Source organism: Phyllostomus hastatus, unplaced genomic scaffold, assembly GCF_019186645.2.
Source record: "Phyllostomus hastatus isolate PE091 unplaced genomic scaffold, TTU_PhHast_1.1 phas_scaffold_12, whole genome shotgun sequence".
Classification (NCBI taxonomy): Eukaryota; Metazoa; Chordata; class Mammalia; order Chiroptera; family Phyllostomidae; genus Phyllostomus; species Phyllostomus hastatus.
Genome location: NW_025334007.1, coordinates 4,130,789 through 4,153,205, shown reverse-complemented (window position 1 = coordinate 4,153,205; position 22,417 = coordinate 4,130,789). Strand labels below are relative to the sequence as shown.

The window sequence follows — 22,417 nt, the reverse complement described above, 5'->3', positions numbered from 1 at the left end:
TATGGTGTTAGTTGCTTAAACCACTAACTCAGTGAATCAGTGACTAGATCAACCACCCAGAAAACAGACAACGAACTTCACCTTCAACTTTTATTTATTTAGAGTTCAATTCACGGCCATAGAACCCATTGGAAAAAGTACTGTATGTAGATACAGTAGCAAGTGACTCATGATTTACATTTTCTGGAAACATATTTCATCTTAAGTGGGCTTTCTGTAAACATCAAACTAAAGGAATGCTTAACCGGAAATTTCAGGTTCTCATTGGGCAAAATCATGAGAGAGGCGATGTGGAGAGGTGATTGCATGTGGTTTTGCATTCTTTTCCACATCCAGCATCCTAGAGTGTAAAATACGGGTTAGATTTCCACTCATACTATTGGAATTTCAGCTCTCCCAAGCTAGGTTCTCTCTATTTCCTCTTTATAGCTTCATCTTTATATAAATACACAATTCACCTGGAAAGCACAAAATGAGCGCCACATTAGGTAGAAGATGGACAGGACAAAGGAAGCTAGTGAAAAAAACCTTCTTTTGATACTATGATTCCTCACTGTGCATGCCTAAAGCTAAGCACAGCTAAGAGTTTATCGCTCCCAGAATCTTAAAGTAGTCAGTAGAGTGTGGTAAAACAAGGTTAAGGAATAAGATAAATTTCAAAATTTTAAAGTGCACTTAGGTTACATCTGTGCCCATTATTTGATAGCTATATTAATATACCATCAAAAATGTCCTTAACATTTCAGTGTTGTATTAGTATTAGTATTTCAAATACTTGTTGCATGTTAGGACATCAAAGGGCCCACATTCCCACCTCTTAGTGTCGGGAGACTTCATGAAGGGAGGCATTGTCCCTAAGCCTCTCGTGATCGTTAGTGCCATCCATAAGCAGCTAAATGGAGGGCACCAGATGCAACTCCATAGCTGGGGTGAGACAAGGAGCACTGGGCCACATCTTATGAGCCATAGGCTCAGCAGAAGCTGAAGTCTGAACATAAAACTCTCAGATAGAATCAGAGTGTTTCAAGTAAGAACTTGGGCTTCCTGCTATAGTCACCACTCTATTGTAAAACTCGCTTTGCTTCAGGGAGGAGCACAACAGCAACTGCTATTCTGTGGATAACCAGGGTGAGCGCTATACATGATCTGTCAAGTACTATGAAGTATCTGACAATTGTTGGGTTAGTTGAACTTGAGAAGAAAATTAGAACCAGAGGCCCTCTTTGGCACAGTCTGGAAGAAGTTGAATAGGCAGAAAAGAAAAATTAAGATGGAGGGTGAGCTTCTCTAAGTACAATAGAGAGTTGATTAGGGTGGCTTCTTTGGCCTCATTATGGAAATGTGATAGAAAACTAATGTGGGAATGAAACATTAGTGACATCAAGAAGGAGTGAGTGACAAGATGAAAGCTACTCAGCGAAGCTGCCCTAGAAGATAGCCAGTCAGAGTCAATTCTAGAAAAGGACTGGTGGAAGATATGCAGGTTGGTGAATGGACATGGCTCAGTGGTACATTGGATAATGTGAGCAAAAGGCAGAGCGGTGTAAAACATCATTCAAAGTCAAGGAATCTGACTCTTGCCTGTGACAGAGAGACAGAAAAATCAGAGGGAAAATGTATGAGAAGGAAGAAAATAAGGAGAGATTTTTAAATGGTTACTTTGAGTTTCTACATTATTTCTTCTTCTTTGGAGTTTCCCAACTTCCCACATCTAGGGGACGTTGGGGTGAGTGATAGTCCCACCTGGGAGACCCTGGTTGAGGCTGAGGGTAACTAGGCTGCTATGGCCCCTCCCATTCAGTGGAAGACTTAACATTAGTTTGGGGATATGGTTTTGCAAATGCTGAACTGATACATCTACTCTGCCTCCTAAGAACTCCCAGATCACAGCTCCAAATTGATTCCATGTGTTCCATTTCCCAGAAAATCTCTTCTCCCTCCTTTCCTGTTATCCTGGCTTGTATTCACTATAATTCACTATATACAGAGCCCTTTCTTCTCCTTGTGTTCTGATGGTGGTGATACTTTATAAATTGCTGTCCTGATGACAGCCCTCTGCTTGGTTGGTTCTCCAGGAATCATAGCATAGATTTTTTTAGCACTTTGTCTCATTCACCTGTTCAGAAACCACTACCTCACTTTGGATTCTGCCCATTCATCAATGCCAAGCATAGGCCCAAATTGTGGCTTGAAAAAGAATGTTCTTAGGAACTGCATCTTGCAATCTGGCTGTCTATAATTCTGCCTCAATCTGCAGGTCATTTTCCCAGGCTTCTGCCTCATCCTAGAGAGCTGATGTTGTTTCATAATAGTTTCAACCTACCGTGTGTAAGACAATATGTACAGGACTGCCTGTTATGTACTTTGTATACATTATTTCATGTAATCTTTATGACTACCCTGAAAGATAGATATCATTAGTTGTTTTTACAGATGACAAAACTGAGTTTCCCAAATATTAAATAATAGGACCCATACAATGCAGGAAATAAGTAACACAGCAAGACTTAAAGTAAGCTCTGTTTGAATTCGAGACTCGCCTTTTTCCAGTGTGCTCCAGCAAAATATGGATGGGGAGTGGAATTAGGAGAGAGTTTACTGCCTCTTGCCACCTGTCCTATTTGCCAGGCCAAACCATTAGAACTCATATCTCAGACTCATGATGATTATATTGCACTGATTAATTTAAAAGTTACTAAGAGATATCTATAGTTTGGTGTTCTATAATCAAGAAGAAAATTAGAAAAGAGTGGGCACAACCAGAACACTAGAAGCATGGATTGGAGACTTGTCTACATGCATGTTGTATTAGATTCCTATTGCTGCTGTAACAAATGAACACACACTTAGAGGCTTAAAACAATACAAGTTTGTCATCTTACAGTTCAGTAGAGGTCAGAAGTGTGACATGGGTCTCTCTGGGATAAAATCAGGGTGTCAGCAGGGTTGAACTCCTTTAGAAAACTCTAGAAGAGACTCAGTTTTCTAGCCTTTTCAAGCTTGTAGAGGCAGCCTACATTCCTTGACACATGCCCCTTCCTCCATCTTAAAAGATAGCAACTCAAAGGTATCTGACTCTTCTTCCTTCATGGTGTTTCTCTCTGACTGCAGCAATAAAGATTCTTTGCTTTTCAGGACTTGTGATTACAATGGGCCCACCAGAATAATCACCCATCTCAAGGTCCATAACTTTTATCACATCCGCAAAGTCCCTTTTGCCATGTTAGGTAACATATTCATAGTTTCTGGGGGTTAGAATGTGACCATCTTTGGGGGGACATTATTGGCTTTTCCACAGAGATGTTTTCTGAACCAATGAATGCCCATGAGAGTCTCATATCCAGTATCAACAAGAGCCATTTTGATACACAAGACAACCACCCAAATGACAAGGAAGTCCTCTGAGACACTGTACACAGTGATATCCCAGCCTTTGTTCTAGAGGACTATATATTTTACCCGTGTGGTGGCAATGCTGTCTTGCCTCAAAGTGACAGGGACTTCTACATCTTGCTAGATAATGCCACACACCCCACTTCAGCCCATCTAACCATTAGAAGGGGAACTTGTCTGTTCAATTGAAGCAAAGGGATTCCTGTCATTTTTGTTTCTTCTCCATAAGTATCTGATTTTGTGGTGATCTGAAATATAGACCTTTTTCTAAGTGATTAAAGTTGACATTTTCTCTTCCTGGCCAATTCCTTCCCATCTGGGCGATCACAGGCTAAAAGAAGAACACATATCAAGCACCGAATCTTCTACAGGTTGGGTGTATAAGAGAATGAGTATTGATGGTGCCTTTTAGCCTCTTCTCAAGTTCACGTTTATCCATTTGACCTGGTTATCCATGACATTAATTCGGCGTAGCCTAAATTCCTTCAGAGCAGAATATCCCTCAGGAGGAATGTTATGTCAGGTAGCTTTTCAGCACTGAACCTATAAATATCCTGCCTTATATAAGAAGGAAGTTGTAGCAAGTGCCAGGTTATCTATTGTCAGCAAGCACCTAGAATGGATTGCCTGTAAATTATCTTTCACTATTTCTTTTTCTGACCGAGTGGGTAATTGTCAGATTCAGCTAAGAGTCTCTCCTTTCTCTCTCACAGATCTGCTTTCTCAGGACCAATTCCCATGTGCCTCCACGGCACAGCCCAACATTGTCTCAGACGCTCCAACTAGGTCAGATTAGATTCAGGGCCATCCTCACAAAACACCCATCTCGGTTATATGTTACTATCAGAATCAGAATTCAAGTGCTATTTTACTTCATATTGTCCTAGAGAACAGAGTTTCTCATTTAAAATACTGTAAAGGATGGAAGAAAGAATGGAAAAGTAACAATATGGAACAGCATGTGTACTTATTTCTGCTTCCTTTCTTTTTTTCACTAATTAACACAGGTAATAGCGCCCTTTGGTCATAACCCCCATAATCGCAGGTGATAGGCTACCTTTGATGATGCAGTATCGGTGGAGAGGAAGTGAGCGGTCAAGGCTGGCCTTGAGAGCTGGAAAGGCAAAAGGAGCCTCAACTTTCTGAATGAACCTTAGCAGCTCCCCTGCTCCATGATGCTAACTGGCGTAACACACCAGTGTGTTACCCTTTTGATAGGCTGTGTCTTTTTTACATAGTATGTAAATAGATGCCAGGTGATTCTACTGCAACATCTACGGTCACCAATGAGTATTACAGCCTTCTCGCTGGTGTGGTTCAAGTTGGTCCTCAGGTGGTGTGCCCAAAAAACCCACCATTGGCGTGTTGCAGTGGTGAGGTTTCTACACCCGGGTTTGTTTTCCTGCTAGTTTAGCATTAATTAGGATAGCCAAGTCAACAACGGGATCATTTCCTGCTTCTCCTGTGATACAGCTATCATTTTTACAAATCAATATAGATAAAACTAGAGGTAGAAGATAGTCAGGGGTTACCAATTAGCACCTGTCCAATGCGCCCTGTATGTTACAGTACAGTTTATGTCAGAGCCATTTTCCTGCATAGTGTTACCCAACCATCTCACAAAAGCAAGGCACACATTCTAGCTCTAAAATGCTGTTTCTCAGAACCACTGTTTCTCTCTACCCATTAATTTGCTTCCAATCGAACACGCTTTCTATCATCTCCATGTCCCAGATCTGTGGTGATCATATTCCCCTTAGGATTTCCTCAACTGGGTGGGTTCCTTGGAATTAACCTTGGCTAGAAAAACTTAGGTTATTCCTGTCTGAGTGTTTTACTGCCTGGGTGACAATTCCCATAGACCTTCCCTCTCCCTGCCATTTCCAACAAGGTAAAGAAGTGTGTCATCCGTGTTTGTATTTTCATGCAAAGGGATATGTTCTAAAATGGTTTAAATCTAGTCATTAAAATTAGAAAATATTCTTTATTACATTCATTCACTCTAAGACCTCATCTCTTCAGCTACCCAAAATGATAATGTGAAACTTCAAAATTTTCTTCCACAAATTCATGCTTTATTATCTGGACCACATCAAATTATATTACCATTCCTGGGATCCTTGAAGTGATGTTTGGGAAATCACAGTGCCAACAGAAATGATAAAATAAAGATGCTTACATAAAAGGAACGACCGCTGGCCAACCATTGATAGATTCAATTGAAAAGAAATACCCATTTCAACTCTAGCTTTTATTGAAAGGTACATTTCATTGCTTCCCTCACAATAGGCTATTAATACACTTTGCTCTGATACCATTTCACAAACACTCTTCTGGCAACACAAACACTGAAAGACATCCTGCTGAGGTAGGTGCTTAGAGCATCTGATAGATACAAATTTCCACCCTCTAAGTATTTATCCTTGACTTAAGGCGGTCAGTTTGAAATATAAGTGGCTCTTTTAATAAAATAGATTCCTCTCATGTTTTTTCTCTTAAAGTGAATACAATTTTTGAGGGTTTTGGGTTTGTTTTTGTATATTAGTATAATGGCTACAACACTTAGCACCCCCTACTTCCCTAACAGACACAGACACATGTGGATTTCAAATCCTCAATTCTTATTTATTTTTTAAATATAATCTTCATTATATTTTTCTGTTATCATTTAGTCACCTTATACTCCCCCTCCCCACTAAATCCCCAAGTTTTAAACAATATTCTCTGGTCAAATTCTTGTTGACGTGGTGTGAATGCTTTGGACATACTGCCTCCCGGTGGCGTGACTGAGTTCTTTTCCAACTATCTTTCACTGCCCCTAGAGTGATTTCTAGAAATCCGTCTGTAATCAAATCATTATTTCATAATGGTTAAATATTCAGAAAAGTCGTTATTTCAGAAATGTGGGCAAACTGCCTTGTAAAAGCATACATTTAAGCAAACTATACATATTTTAAGACACCACAACCTCTATCCAGTGATCTGAGGGCCTTCTCCATCAGCTTCCTCCGAGGTTCTTGTTTCCCAAATTCCTTCCAGAACCTGCTACAGGCTTTCCAAACTGGAGTCTTAGAGGGCGAGGCCAGGAAAGGGAAACTGGCCTGGTTATTTTCATGCACATTAAAGTCAGAGAACCACTGTCCTCAGAGCCACTACCAATCCAGTTTCGGAGGGTCTAGAATTCTGCAAGAGGCCATCACAGCATGCCACCTAAAAAATTCCTGACCCCACATCTGTGCATTTCAATTGCTCATTTCACCGCTAAAGACCTTGTCCTTGGAAAAGGGTTAGGAAGGGGTAGTGGGAAAAGCTTCAAAGGAAATGTGTGGTGATCAGAGAGTGTGGATAGGATCTGATACTTTTATTATCTCAAGGAGGAAGAGAATGCTAAAGAAAGCAGTTTCTGACCAACTCCAGTTCAGAGCTAGTTCGTCCTCTGCTTATGCAGCTGTGTGACTCAGACAAGTTAAACAACTTTGATGATCAAAATGTGAATACTAATAGATACCATAGTGTTGTTGTAAAGATTAAATGGCTAATGTAATGTTTCCAGCGCCATAGTGGATGCATAGTAGCCCCCACAACCAGACATTAGTTACCTTTCTTCTCGACTGCTATGACTACTACGCAAAATGAAGACTTTAAAACTTTGAGAGAATTCTGACACCAGACTGTAAAGTTTCTTTAGGACATCGTACAGAGATGGAATTTGTTTGCCAAACAGTGTAGTCTTCAGTGTAGTTCAGGAAATGAACTGGTACCAGTATGCTTTATCCAGTACCAGCAACGCTCATCTACTATTTGCCAACTTCAGGGCGGGGCTCCTCATAAGGATTCCCAAGTATCTAGTCACATAAGTGAAAAAAAAAATCCTGCACCTAAGGGGTAAGCTGCACAGAGAAGACTCTCCTGCAGTCCTCACTTTTACTGTCAGGCAGGAGAAAATATTAGGAGAGAGAAGAGCAAGCAACCCTGGAAAATGACAGCGGAGGAGAATAAAGGAACAGAAAAGAGACTAGAACAATAAGTAAGAGCGCAGTGACGATAAGGAGATTAACGACTCCTGATAAATGGGCTTCACATCTTGTTTGACTCCCAATTCTTGAATCAGAATCCTCCACTAACAAACTGCTGAATATGCTTTAGCACCCTCGGTGAACGGTGCAACAGACAAGACCAAACAACCCAGAAAAAAACAAGGCCCATCTCTGCCTTCTAGTATTTTGCAGAATACCAGGAAACCTTAACAAATTTGGCACCAGAAACGGGTAAACTAATCAGGAAAAATTAAGCTTATCTCCATGTACTTAGGCTAAGAAGAAACAGCCCCATACTTCTTGTTAAAAATAAATGTGGTTTAATTGCTCGAAGAGATCCCAGTCCACAGATTACCACAGTAAATAATCGTACACCCATCTCTTTGCAAATCACAAAGCAACCTACTGCAAGCACCTCAGATGCCTTTCCAAATCACCACAGAGGGAGACTTTTAATCATTTCAACAATGAGAGCCCCAGCTTTGTTCTCAAATAATGCTGGAAGGTTTCTAACAGCTGTGCTATCCATAACACTGCAATTTTTTGGCTTTATATCAGCAGGAGGGTTTTGTTTGTTTGTTTGTTGTTTTGTTTGTGTTGTCATATTCCAGGAATAAAACGGTCCTGCAGATCAATGCCACAGGTGCAACTATGCATTTATTCTTTTCTTCTGATTTCTATTTGCTGGATTGGGACTACATAGGGGCTGGAGGTACCGCCGGCGTCTACCTTTCTTTCTGAATTTGGGCAAAATGAGTAAGGATTGACTTTTACATATGCCTTCCTACACCGAAGATCTGAAATGAGTCCCGGCTCTCCTGTAAACAGTGTGGATCCACCTCCTGAGCTGCATTGCTGAAGGGTCAGCATTCCGTCTTGTTTATCCCCAGGAACATGGCAACTTATAGACAAATTAGCATCAATATGAACTCTCCTTTAGAAGGGTCATGATACAAATACAAAATACAAAATAAAGAAATGAATCATTTTATTCACTACATTTTCAATCACATTCTACCGGAAAGAGTAATTAACAAATTATTACGTTACCCTAGTAAAAGAACATAATCACTATATAATCACTAAGAAGACATTAGATGCAGACAAACAGGTGTTTGCATTTCACACACATACTGTGATCTCAGGAATTTGATTCATTAACCTGTAAAATGAGTAGGATGTAAACTAATTGGCAAGTTCTTGCAGTGATAAATGTCTCATGCGAGTGCAAATTGGCTCTGATTTTCCAAATTATTTAAACAGAAGGCAAAACTTTTAATAATTTGTGAATAAATTTCTACACCTTAGAGTTTTGCTTCAAGGCTCAGACCAAAACCATCATGGGAGAAACACAGAGGTTGAGTTCTGAGTCACTTGGACTTGTGTAAGAATGTCAGATCCAAGAGGACAAGCAATTATCACCAACGTGTCGACAGTGCCTAGAAGAATGCCTGGCACATAGTGGACCCTTAGTGCATTTCCCTGAAATAAACACATGAATAAAATTTATTATATTATAAAACTTATTTTATTATAGTTTCTCTGTCAGAGTTACCATCATTAATCAAGCCAGGGAGCAGGCATGGAAACCTTTCTTGGGAGGAATAATCACAGGACGCTATGGTACAAAAGGTAGCACACAGAAGGCGTGGGTTGAGGTGTCTCATGGATACCCTGTCTCATAACGAGCTCTGCACAACCCTAAGCTCAAATGAACTAGAAAATTAGGACAGCCATTTCTCTAGCAATGTTCACACTTTGTTACCTACCATTCCCAAGTCAGGGAGCTCTCCCTCCAATATGTCCTTTCCTTCAGTCTGCTTTCTTTATTAAGGAGCTGTTTACCCTTCAGTCCTTGCCCACTAGGGTTTACATGCATTTAAGAGGGTGACGTTTGTTGTTCTTTTAGCTTCATTTCTGCAGTGGAAGCAGGAACAGGATTCGAGGCACTGACATGAAGAAAGTGGGGGCAAATTGTCTGAATCCACCCTCTTTTTCCCTGTCCATTCTTGAGCCTTTCAGATTCTTAAGGAGGACGAAGGATATTTCAGATGCCTTTGTGACAATGAGGACAACTCTGAAATAACCATCCTTGGTTCTGTGTCATCTACAATCATGAGCCTTTTTATTAGCTACATTTTCAGGGGAAATATTTTCTCTCCTCTCTGAATGAAAGCCAGCTGTGTTGTTTTTCTGTCAGTTTCTACAACTTCACTTCTAAGAAATGGTATAAAGGTGTATCAGTCACAGAAGAGGACTTCTGTTTATCCTTTTGGTATTTTATCGGTGCTTTGATTTATTGTTTAAAGTATCATATTGTATCTGTTAAACGGTTTGCACATACACTTACCATTTGACTTGTCAATTCCACTCCTAAGTATTTACCATACAAAATGAAAACTTACGTTCACACAAAAACCTGTACATGAGTGTCTATGACAGCGTTATTTGTCATAGCCAAAAACTGGAAGCAGACCAAATGGCCATCACTGGGTAACTGGATAACTAAATGGTGGCAAATGGTGACAGAAAGAGACTTGACTTGGGGTGGTGCGCACACAATACAGTATACAGGTGATATATTATAGAATTGTACACTTGGAACCTATATAATTTTATTAACCAGTGCCACCACAATAAATTTAATAAGAAAGTAAAAAATAAAAGACCAGACATCCATAATCTTTCAACAAGCAAGGAAAAACTTACACTGGGAAATCAATGAGGAGTTTGCCAACTATTGGTACACACACGAACTCAGAGAGATGTCAAAGACACTGGTATACTGAGCGAAAGAGTCCAGGCTCAAAAGGCCGTATACTATATGATTCCATTTATATGCCATTCTGGAAAAGATGAACTAGAGTTACGAGAACAGAACAGTGGTTTCCTGGGATTAGGAATAGAGGAAGAATGGTATTCCAGGAGGATAGTACAAGGGAGGTTTGGGGGCAATGAAACTCTTCTGTAACCTATTGGTGGTGGTGGCTACATGTATATACATTTGCTACAAATATATATTTGCTAACACATACAGAGTTGTGTGCCAAAAGGGAAACAAGTCCATTTTATTGTATGAGAATTTTAAAAGTAAAAATTTTAGCATAAAAACCATAATGTTCCCTTTGAGTCTATACCCATAGACAGATGCCTAGAAAGGTATACACCAAAATGATATTATCTGCATGGAAGCTCTTCAGATCAGAATATATTTCTGTTATTACTTGAAAGTACCTATTTCCCTTTTTAAAATATTTTAAAATAGTTTTTTTACTTAGAAATGGTTAAGTGCTTTTTTGTTTGTTTAATTCGGGTGCTAATAGCTTTTGATTAATACGGCAATCCAAAATGGTTAATAATTATTTTTATACAGTATTTTTCTGGCAACATTAATACAATTTGTGTGTGGTGAGTGTTACATTACTTCCTGCCAAACTTGGAAACCAAGATGACAAGTGCCATAAGTGCTAAAAATACATAAAATTAATAGTTTCGTGCCTAAGAGCCTCTCTTTGCACATGAGATTACTACACCATTCTTAGTTTCATTTTGTAGTATAATTGGCCTCTTCAAAGAGCTCACTTTATTCCATTCAATTGCAAAGCTGGAATAGTTGATATGCCTGTAATAAATTTAGAAAATTAAGTTACTACTGCAATGAAGTTCTCAAAACTTCATCCATTCAAATATTTTAGCCATACTTTTCATAACAGAGCAGCTAGAAAGACAGGTGCTATCAACATTTCTCTTTCTTCCCTGAATTCATCCTTATACGCTTTAAAAATAAATGCATGACATAATATCACATAGGCACGTAGGCCTGTACATCTAAAAGATGAACGAATGTATGTCTTTGAAGCCAAATCGTTGTCCTACATTTTAGTATCAGAATATAGGTACCTGTTCTTATGTTAGAATTTAAGCCAAAGAAAATTAAATGGCCTGTATAATTAATGACTCCCTTTTATCCCAAGGTAGGTTTCTTCCTTTGTTTTGCATGCAATGTAATGCAAGTTTGTTGGGGTCTTTTCCACAGAGACATATTAAAAGGAATCATTATGACCATGAAGCATGGTCTCTAGAAGAACTGTTTGCAATATGTAGCTCAAACTAAACAAGAGTAATAAAGTGAGGTATTCAAGTGGGTACTGAATGAATTGTTATGTTCATTTTATGACAACATCTAAATATTTCATGTTTCTATTTTATGTCAAAAGTTTAACTGGAATAAAAAAATTTCTTTCTGGGTAAAATCAGTTGATTTAGAAGTTTTAGGCCTGAATCAAAGCTTTCAATCAACACTTCGTTCTGTCAGATTTCCCTCTTTATATGGAAAATTCTGCACCTCATTTTTTCCCTTTAAAAATCATCAGAAAGAATAATAAAAGAACACCAAGTGTCTCTTTTTTGTTGAAAGAGTTGTAAAAGAGACACCACAATAATCCTTTGTTTTCTTGTTTGGAAGCTACCTTTATAAAAAGGCGAAGTTTGTACTGGAATCTACTATCAAAATTGTGTGACTAAGGTTTCACTGTGAATCAGGATCACCAACAGGGTCCTTGGGTATGGCAGAGCTGAGAGATGCTGTCAAGCACCATTCAACAATAGATATTTGTCTTTAAGGGGAAAAAAAATGCCACAGCAGACAAAGAAGAGCATTGTATATTGACACAAATATTAACCCATCAAGAGGATATGACAATTATAAACATATATGGGCCTCAAAACAGAGCCCTAAAACAAGAAAACAAGAATAAATATTTGCATGAGTTCTGGTTTAATTTCCCCTATTTTCATAGGGAAGATTCCCTCTCTTGCTTCTCAAAGCGTTCCCTTGTACCTTCCCCTTGGTTCTCCTTGCATCTGGGTCCCCCTCTTCTTGCACACTGTGATACTCTGCAGGGTCAAGGGTCTGTGGATCGGGAGGGTTTCTTAAGGCGTTTCCACAATTCAATTCCAGTTTTTGAAGACTCATGACAGACCACATCCTAAGGTAAAGCAAAAGTGAGCGTTAATGGATCATAAGCAAGAACAGATGTCAGGGGCATCTCATGATACTGAGTTGATCGAATCCACAAAGTCTTAAAGGATGCATAGAGCCAGAGGGAGGCTGTCTTATTTTGGAGTCGTCAACTAAGGGCTAAGGAAAAAAATGATCTGCGAATTCTGCTGTGCCAAGACACAGCTAGGGATTTTGGAAGGAAATAACAATGCTGATTTTGCCATAACAAGCCTTTCAGCAATTACGTTGCCTTTTGCTGAAACTCTTGCCACCTTTCCTTCTCTTTCATTCTATCCCGTTCTCCTTGGCCTTCAGAAATCTCTGGTTCATATTAGGAGAGACTTAGTAATATTTATTGATCAGAGTTTAGCATATGAATAATTTGTTCTTTTTTAGGATTTTATTTATTTATTTTTAGAGAAAGGGGAAGGGAGACAGAGACAGAGAGAAACATCAACATGGCCCCCACTGGGGACCTGGCCTGCAACCCAGACATGTGCCCTGACTGGGAATCAAACTAGCGACCCTTTGGTTCACAGGCTGGCACTCAATCCACTGAGCTACAGCAGCCAGGGCTAATTTGTTCTTTTTATATATTATTTTATATATATGTTATTCATTATGCTATTACAGTTGTCTCAATTTGCCCCTCTGCCCCCTTCCACCCAGTACCCCCATTCCCTTCAGCAATTCCCCATTTAGTTCATGTCCATGGTTCATGGATGAAAGTTCTTTGCCTACTCCATTTCCTGTGCTATTATTAACATCCCCCTGTCTATTATGTACCTACCAATTTGTTCTTCTTAATCCTTGCACCTTTCACCCCATATTCCTCATTCCCCCTCCCAAATAATAACTCTCCAAATGTTCTGCATACCTATGATTCTGTTCATGTTCTGGTCGTTTGTTTAGTTTGTTATTTGGACTCAGTTATTGATAGGTATGAATTTATTGCCATTTTAATCATAGTTTAATCATAGTTCATAGTTTTGATCTTCTTTTTCTTATATAAGTCCCTTTAACATTTCATGTAATAATGGCTTGGTGATGATGAACTCCTTTAGCTTTACCTTGTCTGGGAAGCGCTTTATCTGCCCTTCCATTCTAAATGAAAGCTTTGCTGGATAGAGCAATCTTGGATGTAGGTCCTTGCCTTTCATGACTTGGAATACTTCTTTCCAGCCCCTTCTTGCCTGTAAGGTTTCTTTTGAGAAATCAGCTGACAGTCATATGGGAACTCCTTTGTAGGTCATTGTCCCCTTTTTTCTTGCTGCTTTTAAGATTCTCTCTTTATCTTTAACCTTTGACATTTTAATTATAATGTGTCTTTGTGTGGTCATCTTTGGGTCCGTCTTGTTTGGGACTGCCTGTGCTTCCTGGACTTGTATGTCTTTTTCAAATTCACCCAATTAGGGAACATTTATTTTTTTCATTTTTTTCAAGCAAGTTTTTAATTTCTTGTTCTTCCTCTTTTCCTTCTGGCATACCTATGATTCCAATGTTGGTATGTTTAAAGATGTCCCAGGTGTTTCTAAGCCTCTCCTCATTTTTTTTCAGTTCTTTTTTCTCCCTGCTGTTCTGATTGATTGCTTTTTCCTTCCTTGTGTTCCAAATCGTTGATTTAATTCTCAGCTTCGACCTCTGCACTGTTGGTTCCCTGTAGATTTTTCTTTATTTCACTTAATGCAACCTTTATTTCTGCCTGGGCCTTTTTTATGGCATTGAAGTACCCGATGAGTTCCTGGAGCATCCTGATAACCAGTGTTTTGAACCGTGCATCTGATAAGTTGCTTATCTCCATTTCATTTAGTTCTTTTTCTGAAGTTTTGTTCTGTTCTTTCATTTGGGCCCTATTTTTTTGTCTCCTCATTTTGGCAGCCTCCCTATGTTTGCTTCTGTGTATTAGATAGAGCTGCTTTGACTCCCTGTCATGGCATTTTCGTAAGTTGTGTAGGGCATTGTCTTAGGTAATTGCTAGGGTGGGACAACCGGCATCACTGCTCTGTTGCTCTGTGTGGAGGAGGGCGTGTAGAAGGGACAATACCACTGCCTGGCCTCTGGAATTTTGCCTGAAAGGAAGCTGTCTCCCCACTTGCTGTTCACTTTCTCCCCATACACTACTGGTGCCCTTCCAGATGTTGCACTGGTGCTGAATCCCAGAGGGGATGGATCTGTGTCAGTCCCAAGTCTGTTGCAGGTGGAAGAAGATGCAGTTTCTTCCACCGCCTCAACCCCTTACTAGTTTTTACAACCAGAAATTATGGTGCCTTATCTTCCTGGCACTGTAGCCCTGGGCTGGGTGGTTTGCACTGGGACTGGGACCCCTTGCTCCTGAGGTATCTCTCCTGTTTCTTATCTACCACACATGGATGTGCGACCACCCATTTCCATCTCCATGCCTCTCTGTGCCCCTCTGTGTCTCCACACCTCTCCAGGTCTCTGCACTCTCCTACCCATCTGGATGAATGTGGCTTGTTTAAATTCTTGGTCATCAGATTTCCACACAGCTCAGTTTTCATACCATTCTTGGTGATATTTGTTTTGTAGTATAGCTGTATTTTTTGCTATATTTGTGCATGGAGGCGAGGTGTGTTTACCTATGCCTCCATCTTTTTTTTAAAGATTTTATTTATTTGTATTTAGAGACGGGAAGGGAGGGAGAGAGGAAGAGAAACATCAATGTGTGCTTGCCTCTTGCACGCCCCCTACTGGGGATCTGGCCTGCAACCCAGGCATGTGCCCTGACTGGGAATCGAAACTGTGACCATTTGGTTCACAGCCCCTGCTCAATTCACTGAGCCACACCAGCCAGGGCCCTATACCTCCATCTTGACCAGAATTCATCTTTTTATATATTCCTTTGTATGGCTGGGTTCAAATATTTACTCTGGCACCAGCTACTTGGTGATTCAGTCAAGTAATCTGAACCTCATGTATTCAAGTTCCGAAATGGCTACATACTATACTAGGAGAGAGAAATGATTCAGTAGAGCGGAGTCCTTGAAAAGGTTATATGTGTTACTAATATATATGCAGTAGAGCTAATGGTACATTGTTTCATTTCTATAGCATTGATGACAGGTGAACTAAATTTTTTTCTCTAAGCAGTTAAGTTGCATATCTGTCTCCATCCATCACATTTCTTTGTACCTGAATAGCAAAATGTTGCTAAGCATATCTAGGATCACCCTGGTTTTTGGAATACAACTTTTCTCTACACATTGACACTTACATTATTTCTGCTAACGTGGTCACCTTGAGACATTATTTTGAGGCAGCATATGTGATAATTAAGGTCATGAGTTTGGGAGCTACTCCTGGATTCAGATTTTTGGTCTGCTACTCTCTAGCTTGTAATGTTGGGCAATTCATCTAATTCCTCTGAGTCCCAATAACTCTTCTTCCATAAACTAGGATAACAGTAGTACTAAACATCAAGGGTTGTGAAGAATGTACCCTTATCCATGAGGGATAACTTCCAGGACCCGCAGTGGATGTCTGCACAGTGTACTGAACTTTATATATACCTTATCAGGGGTGACCCCCTAAAATGGAATTATCTTCTGGGGGGTGGGCCCCTTGTAGTTCAGGCTTCCCCTGCCAGATGAGTGTTCTAGGGACCGACCTGTATCAGTGTACTAGCTGGTGTTGTTGTGAGAGGTTGAGTTTGACTACAATGAATTTTTTTAAGACTCTTTCAGTGTGTTTGCCCATTTCATGATGGGTGATTTATGAGCACACCTGCCCACACTGTGCTGAGTGTTCAGCAGTTTTTGACAAAAACAAACAAACAAACAAACAAACAAAAAATGGCATGAGCCTGTGCCCCACCTTCCCTATTCACCCAATCTTGCCAGATGAACTTTTTTTTTGTTACCCAAGATGAAAAAAGTCCACAAAGGGAAATGTTTTGCTGATATGGAAGAGGTGAAACAAAAAACTGCAAAAGTACTAAAAGGCACCAAGATTGACAAGTTCAGAAACTGTTTTGATCCAGGAGGAAAAACATCTCAACAGGGGTATTTCCTCAAATGGAGAACACTTTGAAGGTGACTGAAGTTTAAACATGTAACAATGAATACATAATTTTTTATAAATACATTTGGGGGTTTTGGGTTTCCCCTCATAAATACACTTTGCAGCTTCTCTTGGGCATATCCAAACTGGCAGTCAGCAACTCAGAATGGTGCACAATTTAAAACTTATGAATTGTTGGTTTCTACAATTTTTTATTCAATATTTTCAGACTGCAGTTGACCACTGGTAATGGAAACTGCAGAAAGCCAAACTGTGGATAAGGGAGGACTACTGTAATCCACAGTAGCGGCCAACAAACATTTTGTGTAACAGACCAGATAACAAATCTTTTAGGCTTTACAGACCATATCACAGACTGTCTTTCACAACTACTCAGCTCTGTCTTTGTGGTACAAAAGCACACCTAGAGAATATGGGCATGAATGGGTGTGGCGCCAATAAAGCTTTATTTACCAAAACAGGCTGCAAGCTGGATTTAGCCCATTGACCCTAGATTGCTAACTACCCACAATCTCCACTAATGCTAAGCATTATTCTAAACACTAATTTTAATTCATGTAATTCAGAGCATATTAATTCAGTGGCATAAATTTAAACTTATTTTGTGATTCAAGAATATGTCACAGCCGAGTAGCATTCCATTGTGTAAATGCACAACTTTTTTATCCACTCATCTACTGATGGGCGCTTGGGCGTTTCCAAATCTTGGCTGTTGTAAACAATGCTGCAGTGACCATAGCAGTGCATATATTCTTTCAAGTTAGTGTTTCAGGTTTCTTCAGATATTTTCCCACAAGTGAAATCCCTGGGTCATAACACAGTTCCATTTTTAATTTTTTGAGGTGACTCCACACTCCTTTCTACCCAGTCTGCATTCCCACTAACACAATACAACATACAGATGATGTATTATAGAATTATACAGCTGAAACCAGTATAATTTCATTAGCCAACGTCACCCCAATAAATTCAGTAAAAATAAAAGTAAATTGAGAAGATAATTCAAAACAAATATGTCATAATCATATGTGGCTCTATTCTATTATTTCAGAAACTAAAATCACTAGATCATAATGGCAAATATCATGGTTTGAAAATTTATGTGTGTGAGGACTTCTGCAGTAGAATCTGCTTCTCTGATAAAAGGGAAATAATAGTCATTAAACATTTTGACGGGGTTTCAAAAGTACTAAGTAGACCAGGATGATAGAATATTGAAACGAAAGTCAATTACATGAAGTTTGCTATCAGAGAGGGCCACATGTTTATTCATTCTTCAAAGTATTTATCCTCTGACTGGCATTTCCTTCCTAAATGTTGCTAAACATATGCACCTAGTAGAAGCCTAATGCGCTGAACTTGTAACATTACATCCCTGTTCCTTGTCTTCCTAATATAGTGAAGCTGATTACATTCCTTGTTTTATAATGTTCACCCCTATTAGGATAGCGAAATTCATTGGCTACCAAGCTCAGCCTTATGTTCATGTTCTCATCATTAGCGCTGCTCTAGCTATGGAGCTGTCAGCATTTTCAGGGCTTTGCAATTCAGCCATAAAAATCAGCTGCAGGGAGAAACTTGACATATGAAGTCCAGACCCAAGAGAAAAATTTTATTACATTTTTAGCAGGGAGAGGGAAGTACGTTAGCCATTATAAAAAGCATAAATATCATTGTAGTGGACTTGCTCTGGATCTTTTTCTGTCTTGGCATAATTCAGATTGCATTTGTACTCTGCCTCCTCCATTTGCCGCGTATCCACGGAGGAATCCTGTGGACTTCCAGTGTTAGATGACTTTACAACAAGTTCCCTTAAGGCTACTGTTCTATTTAAGATTGGACCAAAGCAGCTTTTATTTGAGTGTCATTTGTCAATGGGTAAAGGAAATTTAGCCTCTTACGATAGCCTTCTATGAATTCAAATTCCGAATCATTCTTCTGCCACAACATAGCAATACAGGATTTGACCTGAGTCAAACTTCATGTTTTATGCTTGCTCTTTAGAACTGGCTTGGGTGGGCCAAGACCATTTCTTTGTGATGCAAGATTGAATTAAGGAAGATTAATTAACATTTTCTAATTAAATTCTGCACTGTGAACTCAATCATGTTATAGTCTGCAACATTGATGAGATTACTCTATTTTCATTGAAATAAACAAGATGGGTTATAGGATTAACAGCCTGGACAATAGCCATCCCTTTCCTCCCTCACCTGTTTTCCAGAAACATTTTGGGCCACTCATATAATTGCAAGAATTTGGTAGAAACACCTTTCTCAGAAATGCTCAAGGATATTAAAAATGATGCCTGATTTCATGACCGAGATTGGCGTTGTACCCATTTAATACATAATTCAAGGTTATTCTATTCATTGGAGACATAGCCTATTTTTTTACTGCTTTTAAGCTTATTCTCTACAGAGCAGAACATGTGATGGATAACATACATCAGGGAATACAGATATGTGATTCTTGCAGAACATGTGATGGATAACATACATCAGGCAATACAGATATGTGACTTTCTGTGACCTCTGTGCCATTCAATGTAATGGCTATGCACCATTCTCGTCTCACGTGGCCAGAGTACGACACTCATCCTCCTCCTCTGTGACAGGCCTTTTCCCCTGGCTTCCATGGCACCTGATCCCTGGGTTTCCCTGCCACCTTTCTGGTCACTCTCACTTTCTTTTGATGATCACTCCTGTTCCCCTTGAGCTCCCAGTATTGCCACGCCCCAGGTCTTCCCTTCCCTCATTCTATGGGTGATTTCATCCCTTCTACGTGCCAGTGAGTCCTAAGTGGATCTACCGATTCCTGATAATTCTCTAAAGTTGCACATCTAAGCACCCACCCATCGCTACTGGAGTAGACACCCCAAAGTCCACAGCTTCAAAACTGAGTTTCTGATCTTTCCCTGCAGACCTGCACTGTTCACAGCCCATGCTGCCTCAGAGACAGTAACTTCAGACCTGAATTGCGCAGGCCCAAAACTTTGAAATCATCCTTGATCTTTTCTTATGCTCTCACTCTTCATCTCCAGCCTATCAGGGAAAGCTGATAGTTCTAACTTTACAATGTTCCAGAATCTGACCACCTCTCACTTACTCAACTGTTACTACCCTGGTGTGAGGCACTTCTCCTTACTCATCTGTTCAAAAGCTCCCGATTTCACATGCAGTACAATAGTCCTTGCAACAGCCTGCAAGGCCCTCCCCGGGTAAACTCTCCATCCACTGCATGACCACATCTCTGCCCCTCTCCGACTCCACACCAACCCCTTGGCCTCCTTGGTGTTCTTCTAACATGCCCAGCATTCTTCCTTCTGAGGACTTGGTACTCACTGCCCCTCTGCCTGCATTCTCCTCTGTATCATATCTACCCGGCTAACTCCTTCCCCTCTTCCACATTTTTTCTCAAACACCACCAGTTCAGTGCATCCTATTTTGACCCCCTATTTAAAGTTGCAGACTTGTCCTCCTGCCGGAATTCCTGGGTTCTAGTTTTTCTCCTTTTCCCATATATCTGATCAGCTTTGACGTAATGTGTAATCTTTGCCCATTTCTTATCATCCTGCACTAGGGTTCAAGTCCCATGGGGGTGAAAGTTTTACTTTGTTGTTTTACGTATCCCAATAACCAAGAGTAATGCCAGACATCTAGATTAATGCAATAAATACCTAAAATGCTGAAGCATACATAATCACTGAAAAAAATTATAACATATAGCAATAAAATTTCAAGCATTCACAATACATAGTACAATGCCAAATGATTTGTTAAACATTTTTTAACTTACTATTTTTTCCATATTTTTTATTGTTGTTCAAGTACGGTTGTCTCCATTCCCCTCCCCCTGTCACTTCCCCCACCCCAGCCATTCCCACCTCCCACCCTCGATCCTACCCTTCTTTGGTTTCGTCCATGTGTCCTAGGGAAGATGATCCTTTAAAAAAATATTTGTTATAAATGAATCTTTTTACTATCTTAAATGATAAATGTTTTACATAATGAAAGATGGATGATGACCTATATTAAGCAAGTTTCAAAGAAATAATAGTTACATTGTCATAGACTTGTCAATAAAATTTTCACATGGAAAATTTTCTCATGGAAAGCAATCGCATCCTCATGATTTAGCTAATAAAATGGCCCAAAGAGATTAAACTCAGTTGTAGATTCAACTAAGTGGCTCATGACAAAAGCTATTTTGTGCAATGACAGTGAAACCAAGAACTTTGGGAGATTTTTCTCCGAATGTTGAGTGTTGTTATTTCCTCCTAAAGCACAATGATTTCTTTCGTTCTGCATACTTACTGGAAGCAAGCAACCATCAATCCTTTTAATCTCAGGTTTATAGAACCTCCTGCTTCTGTGGGAATGCTTTGCCCTATGTTCTGCTTTCTCTACTCCAGAGATTTTGATCATGTTAAATCTCCCTTTAATGGAGATGATTAGAGGGTGAAACCCAGTGATAAATTTGGGTCAGAAATAGAAGATTCCCTTTGGCATTGAATTCTTACCGAGTGAGATACAGATATTATTGATACTTCTTCAGCGTTTCATCTTTAAGAATGATGATTGTGGAGTCACCACTAATAATGACAGTAGAATATGTTAGGTGCTAAATAAATAAGTGGATCTAAATTGCAACTCCCGACTCAAATAACTGTAATAATTTTTCCATAGTCACCTTTCCCAGAATGCAATTTAGATGGAGCTAAAACAAGAGTTAGATGCGACATGGGGTAGACCTGAGAGCACATTGGAGTTGGATTGAAAATTACAGTTCCTGATGTCCTTGTGCTGCAGCAGTCTTTCATTAAAAATATAAACTATGAGATAAAATTTGTATGAAGTCCTTATTGAAACCTCATTTTTATGCACTTACTGTTTTGATGATTTACAGTTCTAATTTTATATCTTTAGTTGAGTGTGCCTTAAGCGAAATTATAAAAACATGTTTCTCATTAGAGTACTTGGAATCTCCTCATATAACTGATCCCATCAAGTGAATAGGAATTTTTTTCTGCAATGAATATTGCTGCTATCCCATTATCTATATTTTACTTGTATATTAAAACTACTTCGGCACTGATTCCTTCGCTATTAAAATAGTCTAATCAAGTTTTGCTACTCCCACTTGTAAAAACAGAAAAATTATTAAAGTAAAATCACTACAGATTATCTTCTCAAATTATCAGAACAGGAAGATTGTAAAAGTTTAGGAAAATATATTTTCAATATCATTCAACTGTTTTGCCTAAAGCATTAATGCCATAAAAGTTGTATTTTGAAATATTTGTGTAATAACTTTTGTGTTGGAGATAACTTACAGCTGAATTTCTTCAACTTTCCATACCAGTACACCTAACAGTAGAGTCCATTTGAGTTCTTTATGGCTATTTGAACATTAAAGCTTTTTAAAAATTATCAACCTTTGGGAGTTAATGCCCTGACTGGGAATCGAACTGGAAACGCTTTGGTTCCCAGGCCTGCACTCAATCCACTGAGCTACAGTACCAGCTAGGGCTTGGTGCATATTTTAATAAGTTCTTTCTCTTTTAAGATATCAAATCACCTGTATCCAATGATGGATGTAAAGGCTCTATGAGGCAATGATTAGTGTTCCTTATTGCTTCGGGGGAAAATAAAAGGGCTTTATCATTAAGGACAAAATGAGAATGGAGTTCTATATTTATAATTAATGATGTAATTTTTAATTTGTCAATCAACTAAGAATCCCAAACAACTCATAATATCTATGAACTCTTTGCCCAAATTCAATATTCATTTCACTGTAGTAATATTATCATGAGTAATAAAAATATTTATAGCTTTACCTTAAAGTCATCAACAAGAATACTCAATTTGGGGGGAAATCTTATCTGGGTTCTTACTGTTTCTTACTGCATTAGTTCAGATAATGATAACTGTTCTAATACAGG

The 22,417-nt window shown here is 39.2% G+C and overlaps 1 protein-coding gene across 1 annotated transcript in view; it reads left to right on the top strand.

The window, feature by feature from the left end:
• The window catches only part of IL1RAPL1 (interleukin 1 receptor accessory protein like 1), a 582,852-nt gene that overhangs the window by 488,839 nt on the left and 71,596 nt on the right, over positions 1-22,417 (top strand). The gene's annotated exons all lie outside the window — the stretch shown is intronic.